At 39.5% G+C, this 23183-nt stretch overlaps 1 long non-coding RNA gene across 1 annotated transcript; it reads right to left on the bottom strand.

Annotated features, from left to right (window-relative positions):
• Window positions 1-3044: 3044 nt before the first annotated feature.
• Window positions 3045-22624, bottom strand: LOC307165412. The gene is made up of 3 exons (XR_013822474.1): window positions 22382-22624; window positions 4770-4815; window positions 3045-3085 (listed from the first exon to the last, which is right to left on the bottom strand). It is a non-coding gene; the product is annotated as an uncharacterized lncRNA (long non-coding RNA).
• Window positions 22625-23183: the final 559 nt, after the last annotated feature.

The raw sequence follows: 23183 nt of genomic DNA on the forward strand, positions 1-23183 counted from the left end.
TCCCTTTAAATAATCTATCAAATGTTGTTAAAACAATAGGCTATAACATAACAATTAACAAAATATGGCTGCTATAAGGTTCACAAGCTTCATTTATAGCAGCAAGCAGTTTCAGATGATCGGCTGCAGACTTTATTTGGGCCTCTGTTGCAGCTGGGTCCCATTTCATGACAGCAGCTACAATCAAAGCAAAAAAATCCACATGTTAAATAAATAAATACAAATGCCACTGTTGTGGTTTAGCTTATAGCAGAGATACATAGTTGAAAATTTGAGTACTCGAATCAATTAAATGAAATAAATCACAAATCAAGTAAAATTACATCAAGCCTGATATAAGGCATTCCACACACACACACACACACACACACACACACACACACACACAAACACACACACACATATAGGGGCCATTTACAACTTCATGCGATTTTAGTGATTGGATAGCTAGGCTATATGATCTTGAAAAGACCAGGTGTAAATGCCCTCCGAAACGCATTCGTGACGCATTTGAATCTGATTGCTCAAACCACTTCAGGAGGAGGTCTGGGCCGCATTCCAGAAGAAACTGGACAAGTGTAAATGCATCTGGTTGTTGAAACCACATATGTAAATTTTACTCCTCCCAAAAACGCTCTAAAATAAAGGTGTGAGAGCGTGTTATAGGCTATATGTCATGTTATAGCAAGTTATGACGACGCTACTGCCACATCGCCGCTGACCATCTAACGTTATTCATCAAGCCAACGTGCAAACTTAGCGCAAATCAAAGTGAAAGTAAGCCCCCGATGCTTAACACACAGTTATCATCTTTAAAAGTAAAGAAACGAAATGATCTTACCAGGGCTGTTGCGCTCTCTCCTTTTGCTGTCTTTGATTTAGAAATTTTAACGGATGATCAATAAAATGCAGCTCATATCTGTTGCTTTCGGTGACGTGAACGCCATTAAATTTGCATAGCGAGGGAATCGAAGATCGGATTTATATCCGTTTTGCAAAAGGTGTAAGGTGTAAATGGAATTGTTGTGATAAAACAGATAGCTATCCGATCTGAGAAAACGCATCAAGTGGCCAGGTTTAAACAGCCCCATACACACACACACACACACACACACACACACACACACACATATTAGGGGTGTAAGTTAACGGTTCACAAAATTCATGGTTCGGTTAAATGTGATACACTTGTGTCACGGTAAGGTACGTTTTCGATACAGGAAAAAGAAAGAAATGCCAGAGAAATTTCCTTGATTTAATATTTTTTAACTTTTTTTTTTATTAAACCTAACATCATAAAGTATGATTTTTTTTTTACTTTGAGGAATGATGAAGCTATAATTGACTCTTAGAAGCATGTAAAACAGCTCCTTAAAAAAAATTAAATGTAATATTGTAGTTATAAACAAAGGTTTATTTTAGTTCAGATTAACATTCGAGGGCAGTAATTTTATTTATGTCAAAATAAAACCAACGTAATGTAACTTGAAAGCATTATAGCCTACTATTCCTGCCAAACTTCCATGGTTACAGTTAGTGTTACTACAGTAAATCCATGGTGAATGTTGCTGATCTGTGGACACTGGATTGTTCATTCATGGCACAATGTTTCCACGTCAGCGCTGTTTGATCCATTAATAACAGAGAAATATGAATGCTTCTCACTAGATCTCGCAGCGATGTTATTACTTCAGTGGGGATCTCTTAGCGCCGTGTAGTAACAGTGTCGCTTGATCAAGATCGGCTCGCACTGCACTGGTCCAAACTGATAAACGGCCCGTGAAGCACATAATAACAGCACCTGCTTTCTGGTCAGTTAGCCTACAGTACCTGCTTTTTTTGTGGAAACCAAATCTTTTGATTGTGAGAGAGCCATGTGTTAAAAGTCAGATGGCACTTAAGCTACTTTATGATTTGCCCTGTCTGAACAAAAGAAATAAAAGTTAACTATCTATACCAGGGTTCACCAATCTCGGTCCTGGAGGGCCGCTGTCCTGCAGAGTTTAGCTCCAACCCCAATTAAACACACCTGAACCAGCTAATCAAGGTCTCATTAGGCATACTAGAAACTTTCAAACAGGTGTGTTGGAGCTGGTTGGAGCTAAACTCTGCAGGACAGTGGCCCTCCAGGACCGAGATTGGTGAACCCTGATCTATACCATATTGAATTGCATAGCATCATTTTTTTTGCAATGCGCTTGAATCGAAATCGAATCGCACCGGATCATAATAATAGTGAATCGTATTGCATTGCATCGGTAGCTGGAAGCTGCTTATCTGTATCATTAATGTATTGTATCGTTGGCTATGCATCGAGATGCGCATCGTATCGGCCTCAGTTATGGAGATGCACATCCCTAATACCTACATAGGAAAAGTAACCACATTTACATACTGTGAATCGTTTTTTTATTTATCGAGAATCGTTTGAATCGAAAATCGCAATTGTATCGAATTATGACATTTTCTTAATCTTACACCCCTAATATAAACACATACATATAGTACTTTGGAGACCAATTGTGTTGAAATAACATTGAGACAAAGGAGGTAGAGGACGAATACTCACTTCTCTTGGTAGCTGTTCCGATGAATGACGGATCCTGGCCACAGAAAGATAAAAGAGAGGTAAAAGGGGGGAATTAATTAGCATGGGTCACATTTCATTCGTTTTGTCTGGTATCTAAAACTTATGTCTGATAGAAAAATGTGCATCACCAAAAGAAGGAACATGTAGATTAACACAGTGGATCTGTCCAAACGGTAATTGTTTTAATTTTGTTGGTCCCCTAACAGATGTTCTACTGACTATAAGTAACTTGGCAACTACAAGTCAACTTATTCTCCTAACCAGTATCCTAACATCTAAACTTAACCTACCAGTCTATTGACTGTCTACTACAGCCTACTAATACTCTAATGAGAGTTAGTTGACATGTAGTTGAAAAGTTACTTATAGTTAGTAGAATGTCTAAAGTGGACTATCGAAATAAAGTGTAACCAGATACTGCAGTGGATACTTACTAGTGATGGACTTGTTTTTATCTGTTGGTGCCTATTCTGCTCCGTAAGTCCAATGCTTGATCTAAAAATAAAAATTTTGTTAAAAAGTGTGTTAATAGGATTATTGATCGGGTAACATAGGACCATTTTTTAATGTTCCATAAGTGTTATATAAATCTGGAGAACCCTTACTAAAAATTAACAATGTTTTGCGACACTAACCAAATGGTAATAAATTATTGTAATACGTAAAATAGGAAAGAGGCCGCACTATGCATAAACTTTTATTTGCAAAAACACGTTTCGGCGCGTGCCTTCATCAGTTTGCACGCGCCGAAACGCATTTTTGCAAATAAAAATGTATGCATAGTGCGGCCTCTTTCCTATTTTACATATTACAATTATCCAGGCCAGCACTCTAAAAGTTTATTAATATGTGCAGTGAAGCCTGCTCCTATACTCACTTAATAAATTATTGTAATCAATCCACCATAAAAACATGGTTTCTACACTATAATAAAAAACATGGTTAATTTAGCAAATGTCCTTAAAGGGAGGGTGAAATTTTTTCACTCAATCTCCTGTTAATCTTGAGTACCTATAAAGTAGTATTGCATCCTTCATATCTCCAAAAAGTCTTTAGTTTTATTATATTTATAAAAGAAAGATAGGCTGTACCGAGTCTTTCCGAAAAAAAAAAACGAGCAGCTGAAGGCGGGCCGTGTGGGCGGAGCTAAAGCTGTGCTTACCCGCCTAGCTAACAACAACACACTTAGACATTTGAAGCAAGTTTTACTCACCGCCTGCGACCGCGAACCTTTATCATTGTGACTGCTCGATCCTTAAGCATTAGACGATCTGCAAATCCGTCGATCTGGGCTTTGTTTATAAAACAATCATCGTCGAAATGCAGGGAACAAACAGTCTTACACAACTCCCTTGTTGCTTCGAAAAAACAAACTCCATCCACTGGTCCCTTAACGCTGGGTTCTTTGGGAATCTGTGCAGGGTTGTCTTGCCCTGGCAACCAAAAACCCACTTCTTTGGTGACATTGACTTTACTAAAGCCGAGCACAGCGCTTTGATGAGGTACTGCTTTCGCTCTCTTGCTCTGGTCTACGAGTGCGCGCGCGCTCGCGTCCTTCCGGGAGAAGTGCCCTTAGGACCCATATAAGGAAATTCCGCTACAGCTGACGTCACGCAGACCCATACTCGAAAAAAACTTTCCGAAACTTGTGACAAACCGGAAGGACAATTTTTGGCACAGAAATACTCCTTCAAACGTACAATTTAATTTGTGAAACTTTGTCCATGTTTAGCATGGGAATCCAACTCTTTAACAGTGTAAAAAACTCAGTATGCATGAAATAGCATTTCACCCCCCTTTAAAAGAACAGCTCATCCAAAAAAAAAAAAAAATAGTTATCTCATTATGTAGCCTAGCTTACTCACCCTCATGTTGAAATTGTATGAGTTTCTTATGTAGAACCATAATTAAGATATCTTGAAAAATGCCTTTTTTTAATGCCTTATGCCTTTTTGTCATACAATGAATACAGTTGTTTTATTCCCAAAATTCTTGTGTTTCACAAAAGTAAGTTATAGAGGTTTGAAAATACTTTCATTTTGAAAGACATTTATTTTTGGGTCAGTTAGGCCTGTAAACTCAAGAAGATAAAGCTTGTCTGGAGGGTTTGAACCAGTGCATTTGAGCAGAGTTTACATGTTCTGTCTCTATTTCACGTGTATTTTATGACAATACTCACCGCATCTGAACATCATGTGGCTGGATAATATTTATTCCCAAAATGCCTGGATCATGAAGGAAACACACACATACACATCAATATTAGTTATTTGTTTTACTTACTAACGGAGACATTTGCAAAAGCTTGCAAAATTGACTCACTAGCCAGTAAGGGTAAAATCTTTCCGTGGCAGGGGCAGCTGCCACTGGCGCCTGTCACTCGACCTGCCACCGCTATACGCGCCTGTCACTCGACCTGCCACCGCTATGCGTGCCTGTCACTCGACCTGCCACCGCTATATGCGCCTGTCACTCGACCTGCCACGGCTATACGCGCCTGTCACTCGACCTGCCGCGCCTGTCACTCGACCTGCCACCGCTATACGCGCCTGTCACTCGACCCGTCACGGATATGCGACCGTCCCGTGACCTGTCACGGGTATATGCGACCGTCCCGCGACCTGTCATGGGTATATGCGACCGTCCCGCGACCTGTCATGGGTATATGTGGCTGTCCCGCGACCTGTCATGGGTATATGTGGCTGTCCCGCGACCTATCACGGGTATACTCTCCTGTCCCGCGACCTGTCACGGGTATATGCGGCTGTCCCGCGACCTGTCACGGCTATTCTCTCCTGTCCCGCGACCTGTCACGGCTATACTCTCCTGTCCCGCGACCTGTCACGGGTATATGCGGCTGTCCCGCGACCTGTCACGGCTACTCTCCTGTCCTGCGACCTGTCACGGGTATATGCGGCTGTCCCGCGACCTGTCACGGCTGTACTCTCCTGTCCCGCGACCTGTCACGGGTATACTCGCCTGTCCTGCGACCTGTCAAGGGTATACTCGCCTGTTCTGCGACCTGTCACGGGTAGCCATATGCGACTGTCCCGCGACCTGTCACGGCTATACTCTCCTGTCCCGCGACCTGTCACGGGTATATGCGGCTGTCCCGCGACCTGTCACGGGTATATGCGGCTGTCCCGCGACCTGTCACGGCTATACTCTCCTGTACAGCGACCTGTCACGGGTATACTCGCCTGTCCTGCGACCTGTCACGGGTATATGCGACTGTCCCGCGACCTGTCACGGCTATACTCTCCTGTCCCGCGACCTGTCACGGGTATATGCGCTTGTCCCGCGACCTGTCACGGGTATACTCGCCTGTCCCGCGACCTGTCACGGGTATGCGCCTGTCCCGCGACCTGTCACAGCTATACTCGCCTGTCACTCGACCTGTCACAACTATACTCACCTGTCACGGCTATATTCGCCTGTCACGGATATATGCGCAGCAGGTCCCGCGACCTGTCACGGCTATGCGCCTTTAACTCACGGTTAAATAAAGATGTCATGGGCTAGTTGTAATTCTACATGTAGCCTAGCCTACACAATATAGGCTAGGCTAAGCCTAATAATAATAATAATACCAATAATAATATTGATAATGATGATAATACTAATAATAAACATAGTGATAATAATCATTATAGGCTATATCAAGCCAACCTCACTGCATGCTATCTTAAGGTAAACTTGCACTGTTGGACTACTGAGTCGTTACTCACGGCCAAGCTATTTCATTGTAGCCTATTTTGTTATGTTTTGTTTTTCTGTGCAACTTTTTTTTTTTGTACTGTAGGACTAATTGATAACATGCAGTCAGAAAAACGCAGATGAAATAAACGATTAAACGAGGCTGCATGAAAGCATTCGGTAAGAATGAATAGCCTCGATTTCTAAATAGGCTAACATAAGAAAAATACACGATTAATTAAATTAACATTAAAACTTAAAGTTACGGAGTTTATTAGATGTTAGCCTAGGTCTTGTGAAGCCGAGGGAATGAGATGTATAGGGCAGGCACGACAGCGGGATAGCTACATAGGCCAATAAGAATATCGCTCTGTAAAAACAACAAAAGCATACTACTACAGGAACATTTAAGTTTATTGACCTTATAGGCCGGCGACACACTGGCTGCGTGGTGTGTTGAGGACTCGTTCAGTATGTGCGCACTAGTGGACCTTTCAAACGTAGCTAGCCTACACTTAGACCGAATGGACACAGGAACCTGGTTAACGTGAAGGCTGTGTGCGCGAAAATCAATGGACTGTGTTAATGAGTAAATTTACGTCACGGTGACAAATTAAGTCTATATTCAGACAAACTGTTGAAGGTGTTCATTGGAAAATGGAGAAGAGTGATGTGGAGGTCCATGCTCTGTCATTTGCGCAAATAACAGTGCGCGAGCTCAACAACAATTTGTTTGAAGTTCATGTCCAAGCTGGTCAAGCTGATGAGATGCATTTGTAGTAAATGAGGAGGGAAGTTGTTGAGGTGGGGGATTGGGTGTGTAAGAATGAGAAAAACATTTTTTTAATGTGTTTTACTGCAAGTTTGAAAATACCGCACCCCCCCCCCCCGCACCCCCGCACCCCCGCACCCCCGTACCCCCGTCACATACCATACCTTACCTTTACCTTTTTTAACCTCGAGTACCCTGAAAGCTAGCTATTTGATTGGTCTAAGTGCGTTGACCAGTTTAATTTGATTGGTCCAAAATCGACACCAACGGCGCGTCGGAGCCAGCGATGATGAGCTTCAAGGATCATAGCCTACATGCAGGAGTATCATCAGCGTAAGTACAAATTTGTTCTGATGTAGCTTAACCATAGATTTGCATGATTTGTCTTTTATAAAATAGCATTTGATACTTTTGATAAATAAATACATGTATGTCAATCTCTTTCGTATTGGGACTGAATATAGGCCTTTTTTTATAGGTAAATCGACACTTGTTTGACTCAATTATGGAAGGTAGGCAAAGTCATAACATTTTATTATTTGTTTTGCATTTTATTTTTATAATTCTTTCACAGGTGTCCGCAGATCCATTTGTATAAAAAGGTCTTAATTAGTAGGCTATAAGATGTCTTAAAAGTCTTAGTCTTACTATGCACAAGTCACAAACACGTCCCATCATGTTTGAAAAATAGTTCCAAAATGAAATTTGAACGCACGTCTTTGACGTGATCTGTTCTGTGTTAATACTTTTTATTTTAAATCGCGACTATTTATGGCCAGGAACACGAGTCACTAGGATACCGTCGGACCAATTTTTGCTGGGTATCAGCAGACTTAAGTTCGTACAATTAAATTTAAACAACTTGCATAGCTTTAAGAGCGCTGGGTTTCTTTTGTATGGCGTTGTATTCATAGTGTAGGCCTATCACTTTGTTGAAGTGATGAGATGTGACATTTGGCTTTAAGGTGATAGTGACACGTTTCAAATTATGATTGTTTAGTGCTTGTAGTGGAAAAATTCAAGTGCCGGTTTTCACCAAAGTGGGTGGGGCTTTTATTGTGGGTGGGGGTTGGTTGTTTTCCACAGTAGTTTTGGATTGAACATTGGGGGGTGGAAGTGTGAACCGTTTAACGGGTTACCAGGGCATGCTCCATCGTGAGGTCTATTTGTTTGTTTGTTTGTTTTTTGCATAATGGTCCAAACATGCAAATTGGAACATAACACATGCAACATAACTGCAATTAAGTAGCCTATAGTTAAGTTAGTTGTTTAAAAAGTGCAATGTAGAGTCCAACTAACTTTACTTAAAATTTACTCCAAATTGCCAATTTCCTGTCATCTTCCTGGAAAATCTGTCATAGCAGAACACATTTTCCACATGGGGAAAAGCAATTGTTAAGTCGATAATTCAATAAGGTCTTTATTTTAAAGCTCTTTTTTTAAATTGTGCTCGCCTTCAAAGTAACATCTTGTAATTTTTTAACTTTAGCATGCTCCTCATAAAGCCTATGCTTAGGCCAACGTTCCTTTTTTATTTAATTTTTTTATCTATAGCATTTGTAATGGCAAATGGCAACCTACTCAGTTAGAAACTATAACTAAAATATGCCAGAGTTGTAGCTAGTAAATATTTAGTGAAAAATCTATTCCCTTAACAGAGATTATCTATTAGGCTATAAATTCAACAACTTGTCAAAATGTACCACAATAAATAGAAAAAGCTTTCTAATTTGAGTGCCTCTCATGCAAAATTAAACTTCAGTCACAGTCATATTAAGCAGATAATTGATCCGTTCAGTTCGTTCAGATTATGAAACCTCCGCATGTGCGATGTAGGCTACCTATACAATTCATAGCCTGATTCTTAATTGCGTGACCCTAAAGTTTCATTATTGATCATGATTGACTTAAGATTATTTATTTATTTATTTATGTATTTATATTTTTTTGTATGTATATGAACATTTTTATAACAAATGTACCAATCAATATTGATATAGCTATTTGCTCTATTGTTGTGTTGTATATTTATTTGGCAACAAAGTATAAATGGATGTGAGTTTTCCAATTACATAATTGAATAAATCATATGCTCTATGCATCACTCTCTCTCTCTCTCTCTCTCTCTCTCTCTCTCTCTCTCTCTCTCTCTCTCTCTCTCAATAAACCTGTCTTCTGTTGTTGTTGTTTTTTTTTTTCAAAGGAAGGGTATTTGAGTTTCTCAACAAAGAACACTTTTTTGGACTTGGAGGTGATCAGAATTGTTGTTACTGCTCTTCTTTAGTTACAGCATCTAAAGATCATTTTTCTATAAAGCATCTGAGATTTGCTGTACACTTTAAAGAGGGTGGCACAAGTGAGTAATATCTTGATAATTAAATCTTGCAAATATTAATAATCTATTAAATGTATATGTAGAATTTACGTATTGAAACATTGTTTACAAAACATCTTATTGTCTTCGTAGGCAAGTTCACCATACCATGTCACTGTCCAGATCGTAAAAGTGGTAAAAGGAGCCACTGGCATTGTCCTAAGTGTGCCAAAATAATAAATAGATCCGGAGATTTCAAATCCCACTTACAAAAGCATGGTAGGTCAATGTAAACATTTAAAATCATACTCTTTGGATCTTTGACAAGTTTAAAAGTCAAACTACATCTGTCAAATGTATTATTCCTTTTCTTTGCTACAGGTCTGATGGTAATAGCAACACCTTCTGGTGAGTACACTGATACATTTAAACCAAACAGAAGTAGAGATACAACAGTAGTTTATAACTGAAATTATCATAATCAAAATGGAATGTATCTTATTTTTCTCAGATGTGGAACAACCTTCTGTGCCTATTGTTGAAACTGACCAAGCCCAACAAGGAACCAAGGTATGCCCTATATGTGGGATTCATTTTAGCACCACCTCAAACTTGAGACGTCATGAAAAAGAGCAGCACGATGGACAAGAACCCATGATGTGCATTGACCCAAAAAATGGACTCTATGTGACAACAAAACATTCCCATGGTATTAGACTTCCTATACATGTACAGAAGTGTTTACCAGCACGGCTGTATGATTGTGAAGTGGAAGAATGTAGGGACTTTATGAGCATAGCTGCCCAAAGTGGAAACCCTGGTAAAGAATGCTACCACTTAGAGAGGACCAGAAAAGCCCTTTCATATATTCCACCACCAATACTGAAAAATGAGTCTGTGAATGAGATGGTGGAAAAAGGACTCATCTCAACATCAAGGCAAGAAGAATGTGTGGCACTCTACCAACGTGCCTACTCAGAGGAAGTCGACTGTGTGTTTCCAATTTTCTGGGGGGAACACAGTCTCTCTGATAGATACGTCTTCTTCTCAGTCTACACTGGTGAGAAGGACAACTGGTGTAGGTTTGGAAGGACGATTTCAACATTTGATACCAAATCAGGTAAATGGCACTGCAAGTGTATAGGATCAAAAAACAGAATTAGCTGTTTACATAGATACTTGTCTATGTGGTGGCTGTTCCAAGAGCATCCACACCTGGCCAAAAATGCAGTGGATACCTCAAATGAGGATATTGAAGACATTGAGGAAATGGTCAGTGGAAATCTGGGTATGCATTATCAGCCAGAATTCACGCATAGTAGTGTGATCATTATGACCAACTACTTGTGGAATTCCAAGAGAATACCAGAGGATCTTCCACTTGATTTAACGAAGACAGAGAAGCCCGTTCCAGAGAAATTTGAGCCTGCAGAAGCAAATTGTCCTTACTGTCCAGGGCCGTGTCCTCCTGAACTGAACAATGCTTTTGTCATAACAACACAAGCAACAGTCTATGGGATATTTTCGCAGAACAAAGGTAGGGCATTCTTTACAATTTTTACACTTAAGCCACTAATATAAATTGTGCATATATAAAAAGTGAAATGCCAATTCAATTCAAATCAATGTGTTGATGTGTTTTCATGTAGGTATTTCAGTCTATGGAAAGGAGTGCCCAGTATGCAAAAACGTAATTCGTTTTCAGGATTACAATACTGGATTTCACAATTACAACAATAAGATCTTTCTTTCCATACCATTATGTTCTTTTCTGACAACCGGCCTTTCGGTGAGTTCGTCCAATCGAATTGTTATGTGGGACGTGTTTATACTAAATTAAGCACATACAAAAATATTAACAACATATGTTTAAAAACATTGTCTCTTTTTAATTATCTGCAGAATCACATTGCTGTTGGACGGATGTTGCGCACAATTGAGTCCCATTCTGGGACTAAAGTGCCATACAACTCCCTAAGGAAGGCTTTCTATCACTTCTGCGCTCTCAAAAAGTATTCCTACAGCTATTTCTGTTACCGCTGTGGACACCACCCATCTGTTGTCATTGCTGACGCAAACTGGAAAGTTGCGTTTGAATTGCCAGGTGACAGTTGATTTAAAATGTATTTTAAAACTTCTAGCATAATTTATCCCACATTCACATGCTCATTGTCACTTCCCTTTTTATCACAACTACCAGTCCATCTCCTAAAACGTCCGGAGAAACATAATATCACTCCCCAGGACACGGAAGTTAACGTGGCAGCAAGATGGGATAACCTGGAGAAGGAAATTATAGCCTCCGGATTCTGTGATGGTAAGCATAATATGTTAATACGTTAAGTGCTCTGTAAATTTTGCAACATTATTAATCTTATTACTCTTAATATTCATTTATACTAATTGTACTTAAGTTACATTTCTGTATAATTCTTTAAGTAAAAATTCACAATTTGATTGATGCCATGCATTTTGAACATGACAGAATGAACCTTACAAATTTCATTCTTTAGGTGCATCTGGCAATCCCTTTCAAAGCTCATTGTCATACTCTGCCTTTGCTCCATGGATGGGGCAACATACGCGCACCAGTGATACCCTACCGAAAACTGAAGTTTTCAAAGGGCTATCCTTCAGTGACAGGGCCAGCAGCAGTCGTGTTGCAAAGGACATCGATGAGGACCAAATTTTACACATTCTCGATGCAAAATCGGTAAAGTACAATGTACATTGTTTTCTTACATTCACATTAACATGCAACACATTACCTACAAATACTGCCTTCCTAAACATTGTTTAATGTAAATTATCATTTGATCAGCCAAAAAAGGATGAACTGATTAAAGCCTGCAATGTCCTCGGAGTGTTAGCAAGTGGATCCATCGCTGACATGATAAACAGACTTGAGGAGCTTCTCCTTTATAAGAATGTTTATCCTAAAATGTTCGTGAAACTCAAAAAAGCTGGAGGTAAGATGGGTTTTGTTACTCTTTGGCATGTACATAATTTATAGTAGGGAACAATATATTAGAAATGTTCTTTTGTGATACAATATCTTTTTGGTTAAAATAACCTACTCTGTTCCAAATATTTGTTGCAATACAGGTGGAGTTTTACACATGGGATGCACCCACGGAGTGGTCTACTATGCATCACCTTTATGGTGGCAGGAGTCCGCTCGGGACCATGGGGATGCCTTGTTGAGTTTCAAACACCCTCCCACTGTGTACATAAGTGACATTGCTGGACGTGTTGCCAGACATGTAAACAATCGCACACAGCAGCGATTTTTCCAGCCACATGATGGGAGGGTGTGTGAGCCAACAGAGGCAAACATATCATTGGCTTCTGCTGGCAAATTGAGGGTACATCCTGACTGGGTTAACAACATCAAGATGAAAGCAAGACTCAACTCAGAACCCTCAACAATGGACAGTTTCTTACAACCACATCCAGAAACTGGAACATCAGACCGCTTCTCCTTTTATGATAGGTTCCACCAAAAGAACCAAAAACGACCAGAGGAGAAATTGCGGAGTCTGAAAATAATCCCTGAACTGGCTTCTCTTATCAACACTTCAGAAGCCGAACAAGTGAATAGGGAGCTGTCCTCAAGCCGGTATTCATTGTGCCAGATGAGAGATACACACTACATGTTTTCATTACGCCTGTACTTCCATCTACACAATACCAGGAAAAACTCTGCATTTTTGAAAGAAATGCAGAAACGTACAGAGGAAAACATATACCTAGGACTACAGGGAAAACTGATGTGTGGGCAAAAAGGTAATAATGTGAAATTTGAAGTAATGTGTGCGGTTACACATTTTCATTATAGCGAATCTGTAATATTTACTGTGGAGTAATGTATTCATAAATAATTGCAGAAACAAACACACGACCAATGGAAGAACAGGGCAGAGATTCACATGGCCCAGCAAAATTTGACAAATTGCCTGAGGAGGGGAAGAAGTTTTCTGTGGCAATGTTCCCCATTGAGCAGATGCACAAGGTAACAACATTGGAATTTTCACACCAATGACAACCATGAACAACAATAAGAAATTGAACAGTACTATCAACATATACGCTTAATAGTAATTCGTTGTACTTTCTCATCATTAGGAGACAATCTCCAAACTGTACGCTGTAACGAGGAAAGAAGATGATGTCATTGCCAGGATTTCTCGCTTTGCCATTTTATTTCTGAAGGACCTGAAATCTGTTCTACCCCCTCATCTGTTGAGTGACACAAGCAGTATAGCAATGCCTTGGCTAACTGATAATGTAAGTATGAAATGCTATAAAGCATTATAAAAGTTGTCTTATCCAGAAATTTAATATTTATTTTGTGTCACCCCTGTATATAACAATATAAAACTTTTTTGTTGTTGTTGAAAGGCTGTCAATTGCCGCATTGCTCAACTTGCGGAAGAGACTAAGGATGTAAGTTATTCAAACAGAACCTATGACTTACCTGTGACATTAATAGTTTGTTATATAAAGACTAAAACCTGTGATTTTGCCTTCCAGGTTCTGGCTCTGAACACAGACACGTTTATCCTATGGCACAGAGATTGGCAGAGTAATGCAACAGTGTCAGACGAGCACTTGAAAGTTCTTGGGGTATTTACAAAATGTGCAGTACAAAATGCACATGTTTTTCAGCATAAGCATCAATACTAATAGTTTGACATAATAGTGTCATAAATGTCTCAAAAGTGAATGTTTACAGTTTTCTTCATTTCAGAATGCTTCAGATCTCCAGAAAATCATTTTTCCAAGGATTGTTGGACCTGGAGATAACCCAGAGATGGGAATACACTTCATTCTTTGGGTAAAAACAAATGATATACTAATGAAATATTTCTAGTTTTACTAGTAACTATTACCCATTTTTCCAGCTTTAGGCTGCTTTAAACTGGACCACTATTTCATATTACAGTAGCCATTGCTTTTTCATATGTAAAATATGTTACTCTTATTTTTACTTAACAGGTTTTTGACATGACTACAAAAAACATTAGACTTTATGACAACACAAGTCAATATCTGACAATATCCGACCTCGACATGGAAATTCTGAAGTAAGACTTTCTTACTGTAATTCTTTTTACACACTATTTCATGTAATTATAAATTGTGCCCAATGTATAATGATATGTAAATAATAAATTATCAAAATATAAAAAAAAATTCAGAGATGCTTTTAGAAATATCGCATCCTTAGAAGATTGGACTGTGTCCAGTCCAAAGCAATGGAACAGAGATGATGGAAGGAACTGTGGTGTTTTCGTATGCACAGTGAGTTAACTGTTTTTATATAAATGCATTATGTTGATTTTGTTTATATATTTTGTGAAATAATTTTTATATGTAACTGTGACTGATTCTGTTAAATCGTTTTTGGACTAGATGGCAGAGATGGAAGCTAAAAATATTAAAATGTGCCAGGAAATTCTGCACAATGAGCAGATGGCATATCTTCGTCTTTACCATGCCTCGTGCATGGTGAAAAATCTGCAACCAGAGGTATTGCTGGGAATTTTAAAAAAAACTTTACAGTTTACAGGGTTTGCCAAGCTTAACATGAAAAAATTTCCTAGGACTTTCCACCTGAGGTTAAAGCAGTCCAGAGTGCAACAAAAAACAGCTGTATGGCCCAGGATTTTGAAGTCTGCATGTACCAAAAATTTCGATCAAAGTATGTAATGACTATTTCATTTCCACTTGGTCTACAGTTTTGATTAAGCAGTCACTCATTGTTATCATGTATCTGTCTGCAGAGTGATGCACCCACAAATCAAGTCACTGGGCTGGATTCAGTGTGACCTTTGCCAAAAATGGCTGCACGCTGACTGCGCTGGCATCAGTCTTGAAGTGGTCACAGCAGAAACATCGTTCAGCTGTGGATGTGACACTAAACATGTGCATACCTTTGAGAAGTATGTTTTACCTTAACTTATATCTTTTGCATAATAAATTACAATACAGGTTTTAATGCCACTTTGATTTTACAGAACATTGGCACTCTTGGAGCAAGGCTGGTTGGTTGACATGGTAATAGAGGATCAAGAGATCTTGGTAAATATTAACAATTACTAAGCAAACCATTTTACTACTTATATCCTAGCTGTATTATTTTGAGTATTGTTATTTACAAAGAGGTAGTCTCTCAATTACATCTCACTTTTGTACATAATGTATAGCAATGTAATCTGTTAGACCTTGTTGGGGGGCACAAAAAATTTGATTAATTAAATGCAACACACATAGACACACAAACACACACAGAGACACACACAGACACATAAACACACACACACACACACACACACACAGACACATATATATATATGTGTCTTACACTTGTCTTTTGTAACTTTTGTAACTATATAACATTCCAGAATTTACACGAAGGCTTGCAGACTGACACAATCCGATCCAACAGGATGTTTTTATTTAAAAATCCTACATTTTCTCCAAAGCTCAAGATGAAGCTCAATGAAAAGTTTTGTTTTTTTGATGAAGAACAGGTAACATTTCACATTGTTGCCTTGTTTAACAATTTATATAGTAAAAATAAGTTTGTATTTATTTAAGTTGAACCATAAGAATAGAAGACTGTATACAGATGCATAAGAAAATATATGTCAGCCATATTTGAACATCTCACATTTCATCACATCCATACACTATCAATGTAGATTTTCAGCAGATTTTTTTTACAAAGTTAATATATACATTGTAATATATTTTTAAAGCATATAAATTTTAATAAGTACAATTTTAACAATCGTTTTTCTACAGACCGAGAGGATAATTGAAAGATTATACACGGTAACACAACTGCCCAGAGACTCCCTGGAAAACACAACCTACATTCACTGTTAAAAATTGCTGTAAAAATACAGTGAATTTCCAACAGTAAAATACTGTTATTTCAATAAACAGTTTAATCCTGTAAACCCATTTGTTTCTGGAAAAAACAGTCTTGGACTGTAAAAAATAGCACGTGGGGGCGGGGCATCTTCAACGCAGTCTATTTTCGAACAGAAAGCAGTCAAATAACAGAATTGTTTCGCAACACTCATCTAGACGGTCTTAAAGAAGGACATTGTTCAAGGTAAGTTTATTTCTTTACTGTTATTCTGTTATGTTGCTCCCAACCTGTACAATCGCCTTTTTCTTTTTGATTGTGCTGTTACTGAGTGCGAATCGCGTTTTGTAGACAGAGCTCTCAACGGTTGAGGCATTTCGCCTGCTAATGAATGTTCTCTGAGCTCCGATTATCACGGCGAACTATTTGCTTGATTAAAGTTAAGTTACCATTTAGAAATTAGTTTGGCTTTCATTTGTAGTAACCCTGAACTCGATTTACATGAATTTCTGATTCAGTAATGTTACACAATGCGAATTTTACCAGATGCATTAATGATATTCGCATAATATCATGCACATAAGATGGAGAATAATTACAAAACTACACGAAATATCCAGATCCATTATAATAATTAAAAGTTAGTGGTCAATTTGTTTAGTTTCCATGCAAATAATGTAAAGCTGTTCAAATTCCCAAAGCAAAATATATATATATATATATATATATATATATATATATATATATATCGATTTAGTGGTGCGAGTAACTGTTACCAGTGTTTTTGTGAGATTCACATGTAACTTACATACTAAAAGTCAAAGAGGTTATTTTTGAAAGACGAGGCGGATATTCTCGACTTTTCGGCGCGAAACACGTTTTGAAGACAGACAGTTCTCAACAGCTAAGAGGCATTTCTCTATTCAATGTTCTCCGTGCTCGACATCGAATTTCTTTGCTTGGTTTAAGATGACGAAATAATAATTATTTCTTCTTTTTTTCTAGGAATCATTCACTTTATGTAAATGTTTGACTGAGACAGTACACAGCCCTAATCTTTGGTGAGTTTCACGCCATGTATACTTGCAAACTTTGTGCACAAGCATGCAGCACCATGTGCATTTATAAGGCACATGCGAATTCAGACATGTTTCCAATATAACTTTTAGTTGTGCTCTGCCTGGTTGCAATTTTTTTTGTCTCTTTTCAAGTTAAGAGACAAATTAGTTGCATTACAGCTTATTTATATTTAATCCAATATTTAAATTAGTAAGTTTTCTTTTTTAATGTGTGTGTGGGGGTGTGTTTTTTTTATTACCCTTAGACGATTCATTGGGATAAACCCTGAAAGAGGTTCGAAGACCTGCAGAGGCAAGCTGGTTTCAAAGAAGACTGGAAAACTTGTCAGCAAGAAGTCTGCCACTGTCAATCCCAAAGTTGCTTCTCTCCCGAAGAACCTCTTCGATTTCAAATGGAACTTCGTCTAGGTAACTAAACTTAAATGCCCACTGACACTCACATTTGTGCAGCTTCCTAAAAGAATCAACACCTCTTAACTGCATTCATATTCAGTGGTAAGAAAATATCTGAATCCTTTGGAATTGGATGATTTTCTGCATTAATTTGTCATAAAATTTCTTCATCAGTCACATGTATAGACAAACAACGTGTTTAAGCTAGCTACACAAACAATTATAATCTTTCATGACTTTACTAAACATCCCATTAGCCACTCTTAGTGCAGTGTAATAAAAATGTACATTTTGTAAGTGACTAATTTGTTACCTATATGAACCACAAATGTTGTTTTTGTTTCGTGATGGTTGTTCATGAGTACCTTTTTTGATCTGTGCAGTTAAACTGCCCAATGTTCTTCAGAAAAATCCACCATGTCTTGCACAGTCTTTGGTTTTCCAGCACATTCTGAACAATTAAACTCTTTACAATAGTGACTGCATGGTTTTAACACCCATCTTTTCACAATGAGAACTACTCATTAGTTAGAGGACTCCACTATTATATAGGGTGCCAGGGGGATGATTTTATTCCGAACATCAGTGGACAGTTTAACTGCTCAGAACAAACAAGCGAATCATGAACAACTATTACAAAAAAAAAACAAAAAAAAAAACATTTGTGGGTCATTAAGTAACAAGAAGTTCACTTACTGCAGCACTGTGAATGTTTAATGAGATGTGTTTAGTAAAGTATAGATAATCTCTAAGATTAGTTATGTACAATAACATGATCATTTTATGTCTCTTTTATAAGTGTTCGTAGAATATGTCATCACTAGTTTTTGTCATGTGATTTATTTTACCACTAAGATTTTCTTGATTTTCTTTCCTCTCAGATCTGGATTTCCTCTCAGACCAGATGTGTCAAAAGCTGATGTGGGACGTTTTGGCAGTTTTTTTTTTTTGCCTCTTCTTACGTTTTTTCACCAATTGGTTCTCTTGTCCTCTCAGATCGGGATTTCCTCTCAGACCAGATGGGTCAAAAGCTGATGTAGGACGTGTTGGCTGTTTTTTGCCTCTTCCTACGTTTTTTCACCCATTGGATCTCTTGTCCTCTCAGATCCGGACTTCCTCTCAGACCAGATCTTTCAAAAGCAGGTTTGAGATGTTTTGGCAATTTTTTGCCTCTATCAAGGATTTTTCATCCATTGGTTCTCAATATTTTCCTCTCAGACTCAGAATTCCTCTCTTGCCTGGATGCTGATGTGACATGTTGAATGTAAGGTTTCTTTGTTTGCCTACTGGTTCCTCACATTGAATTTTACAATGTATTTTCTGTGACTTTTTAATGTATTGTTAAAACTTGTTAGCTGTTTTAAATAAATGGCAAACAATACTGTACCATAATCTATATTTTCTTCATTTTTTCCATTGAGTAAATATAGGGATGTTAATAGATATCGGACAATAGAGTAAATAGAAAACAGTATTTATATTCTAACTTTTTATACTATAGAATTATAGCTGGAACCATTACTGCCAGTACTTTGTGAAGCACAGCCATAAAATTAAAAACTGTAGAATTACGGTAAATGGCTGGAACCACAGCTGCCAGTACTTTACTGTAAAATAACAGCATTGTTGAAACCGTAAAATTGCGGTAAAGAGCTGGAACCAGCTGCCAGTATTTTACTGTAAAATAACAGCATTGTTGAAACCGTAAAATTGCGGTAAAGAGCTGGAACCAGCTGCCAGTATTTTACTGTAAAATAACAGCATTGTTGAAACCGTAAAATTACGGTAAAGGGCTGGAACCACAGCTGCCAGTATTTTACTGTAAATTTACGGGTGAATTTTTTACAGTGTTCTTGATGTTTTGACCCCTGAGGTACATATACAGACGCTTTGATACAGTACATTGACAAAAGCATTAAATGCACAGTACATACACCTTTCATAACTGTATCTTCTTGTCTTTTAAAGCTAACACTCTTAATTCTGCACAAGACTGAGGGCTTTCACAGGTTCCAGGCAGAAATGGCTTTACAGTCAAACTTTGGTTTGGAGTACGTCTTTCTTTTACTGTTGTTGTTCTTTTTTTGTTCCTCCTTAAAACATTTCCAAAAAACTTATACCTCTGTCATTTTTTTCTTTTAAAGGGTGAAAAAATCAAATCCACCATGGTTTTGAAGGCATGTCATAAGCGGGAATTTTGTCCTGTGTGATAAGGGAGGTCGGCTACAACTGAGCAACTGTACTTCTGGCCAAAGAGCAGAGGAGGCCCTCTGCAAAATCTGTTTCATGCCCTGTCTCTAAATTATGTTTCTGTAAAGATCCATATTTATGTAAAGATTGTTATTGAAATATTAATTTATATACATGTTTATACATATTTAGCGTAATATATTTATAAAAATGTGTGTGAATAAAATATTTCTTATCATAAAAATGCGTGAACATTTCAATAGGGGACTTTTTGGAAGTTTATTTACAAAAATTCGTAGGTGAAATAGTGAAAAATTGATATTTATATTTATACATATACATATACATATATTGCATTTTAGGTTACTGTTGTAACTCTGCAACTACATCACTGTGCATTTTAGATAAATATAGGCCTACCTGGCCTCTTTAATGAAATATTTCATGAAACAGTTAATAATTTAGCTACAATAAATTTATTATTATTATTATTAGGGGCCCAGCTCCGAAGGTGCGGAGGCTCCTATTGTTCACATGTTTATGCTAATAACTTTTGAATCAAAAGGGCTAGAAACGAAATTCTTTGTTCCTCTAATTCGCGGGAAGTCGTGGGACAGCCGCATATCCGTGACGGGTCGCGGGACAGCCGCACCCGGGACAGGCGAGTATATCAGTGACAGGTCGCGGGACAGGCGAGAATACCCGTGACAGGTCGCGGGACAGGCGAGTATAGGCTAACCGTGACAGGTCGCGGGACAGTCGCATATACCCGTGACAGGTCGCGGGACAGTCGCATATACCCGTGACAGGTCGCGGGACAGGAGAGTATACCCGTGACAGGTCGCGAGACAGGCGAGTATACCCGCGGGACAGGAGAGTATAGCCGTGACAGGTCGCGGGACAGGCGAGTATAGCCGTGACAGGTCGCGGGACAGGAGAGTATACCCGCGGGACAGGAGAGTATAGCCGTGACAGGTCGCGGGACAGGAGAGTATACCCGCGGGACAGGAGATTATAGCCGTGACAGGTCGCGGGACAGGCGAGTATACCCGTGACAGGTCGCGGGACAGGCTAGTATACCCGCGGCCGCGGGACAGGAGAGTATAGCCGTGACAGGTCGCGGGACAGGCGAGTATACCCGCGGGACAGGCGAGTATATAGGCTACCCGTGACAGATCGCGGGACAGGAGAGTATAGCCGTGACAGGTCGCGGGACAGGAGAGTATAGCCGTGACAGGTCGCGGGACAGGCGAGTAAACCCGTGACAGGTCGCGGGACAGTCGCATATACCCGTGACAGGTCGTGGGACAGGCGAGTATACCCACGGGACAGGAGAGTATAGCCGTGACAGGTCACGGGACAGGCGCGTATAGCCGTGACGGGTCGCGGGACAGGCGAGTATACCCGCGGGACAGGAGAGTATAGCCGTGACAGGTCACGGGACAGGCGCGTATAGCCGTGACGGGTCGCGGGACAGGCGCGTATAGCGGTGGCAGGTCGAGTGACAGGCGCGTATAGCGGTGGCAGGTCGAGTGACAGGCGCGGCAGGTCGAGTGACAGGCGCGTATAGCCGTGGCAGGTCGAGTGACAGGCGCATATAGCGGTGGCAGGTCGAGTGACAGGCGCGTATAGCCGTGGCAGGTCGAGTGACAGGCGCATATAGCCGTGGCAGGTCGAGTGACAGGCGCGGCAGGTCGAGTGACAGGCGCGTATAGCGGTGGCAGGTCGAGTGACAGGCGCGGCAGGTCGAGTGACAGGCGCGTATAGCGGTGGCAGGTCGAGTGACAGGCGCGGCAGGTCGAGTGACAGGCGCGTATAGCGGTGGCAGGTCGAGTGACAGGCGCGTATAGCGGTGGCAGGTCGAGTGACAGGCGCGTATAGCGGTGGCAGGTCGAGTGACAGGCGCGGCAGGTCGAGTGACAGGCGCGTATAGCGGTGGCAGGTCGAGTGACAGGCGCGGCAGGTCGAGTGACAGGCGCGTATAGCGGTGGCAGGTCGAGTGACAGGCGCGTATAGCGGTGGCAGGTCGAGTGACAGGCGCGTATAGCGGTGGCAGGTCGAGTGACAGGCGCCAGTGGCAGCTGCCCCTGCCACGGAAAGATTTTACTCCCTCTCTCACTAGCTCCAAAACATATTATTACGACTCGTTAATTTAACTGATCGGTTAGCCATCCCGCGATCAACAATAGATTCAAAAGCCTAGTTTGCAGATTAGAGTAAGACTGTGACAGTTCCTTTCTGTCTAAAGATACAATATTCTCAGTTCACTCGTTGTAAAGCTCCCATGCTGAGTTTTATTTTATTTTTTTTATCATAAACTAAGTTAGACAAGTTACACATGCTAGCAGCACATAACATTAATACATTGGAATACCGTATGCACTAAAAATATTGCTCTAATCGCGTTTAGATTCTCAATTTAATACACTATATCTTGATGTAGCAGAATTAAAATAAAGTTATTTACCTTCCGTAGATTGCAATATGTCCGTTGTTAAAATTCTTTGTCCATATTCCTTGTTTGTTCTTCATTTACATCCAGCAACACCCAGCAACTCGCTCAAAATAAACATTTAGCAGTCCGATGTAAAATAATCCATGTTTTAGACGATGTAAAACCCACAGAATAGGCTAATATTGAAGATCCCGCGCAGCAGCAAAGCAAACACCGACTCACTCAACTGACGTTTATTCAAACTTGACTCGTAAAGGCGCGCATAGTTGTCATTGGCTAGATTCCTGGATGACAGTCAGAATAAACAGAGAATAACCAATCATGCTCAAAACAGCGAGGAGAGACAGCCAATAGTGTGGCAACATTGCAATTACAGGAAAATCTGAATATATATATATATATATAATGTGTTATTTATTTGGTTGCAATTGGTTAAATTGTTTTTTTCATTGCAGTGCATGATTAAAAATTAAACATTAAAAATAAAATTAATAAAAAATACTGTAAGAACTTACAGTAACTGACCATATATAATATGTATTTACCACTGTTCTGATAAAGCGCAATTTAATAGAGCAAACAGTATATTAAACAGTGCAAACACTGCATATATTCATATACAATTCTGTATGTAGATCTATGTGAAAATCTAATGAATTGGTATCATGGTGGTGACAGTTAGAAACACTCTTATGCCTAATAATGTCAACATCCTTTTTCACCCTGTGTGGCACAGCACTGGTACACAACCTGTTGGTTTAGAGTTAATCCTCTGTCCAACGCAACACTTTGGTAACATTGGCATAATTATATA

Source organism: Squalius cephalus, assembly GCF_949319135.1.
Source record: "Squalius cephalus genome assembly, chromosome: 1".
Classification (NCBI taxonomy): domain Eukaryota; kingdom Metazoa; phylum Chordata; class Actinopteri; order Cypriniformes; family Leuciscidae; genus Squalius; species Squalius cephalus.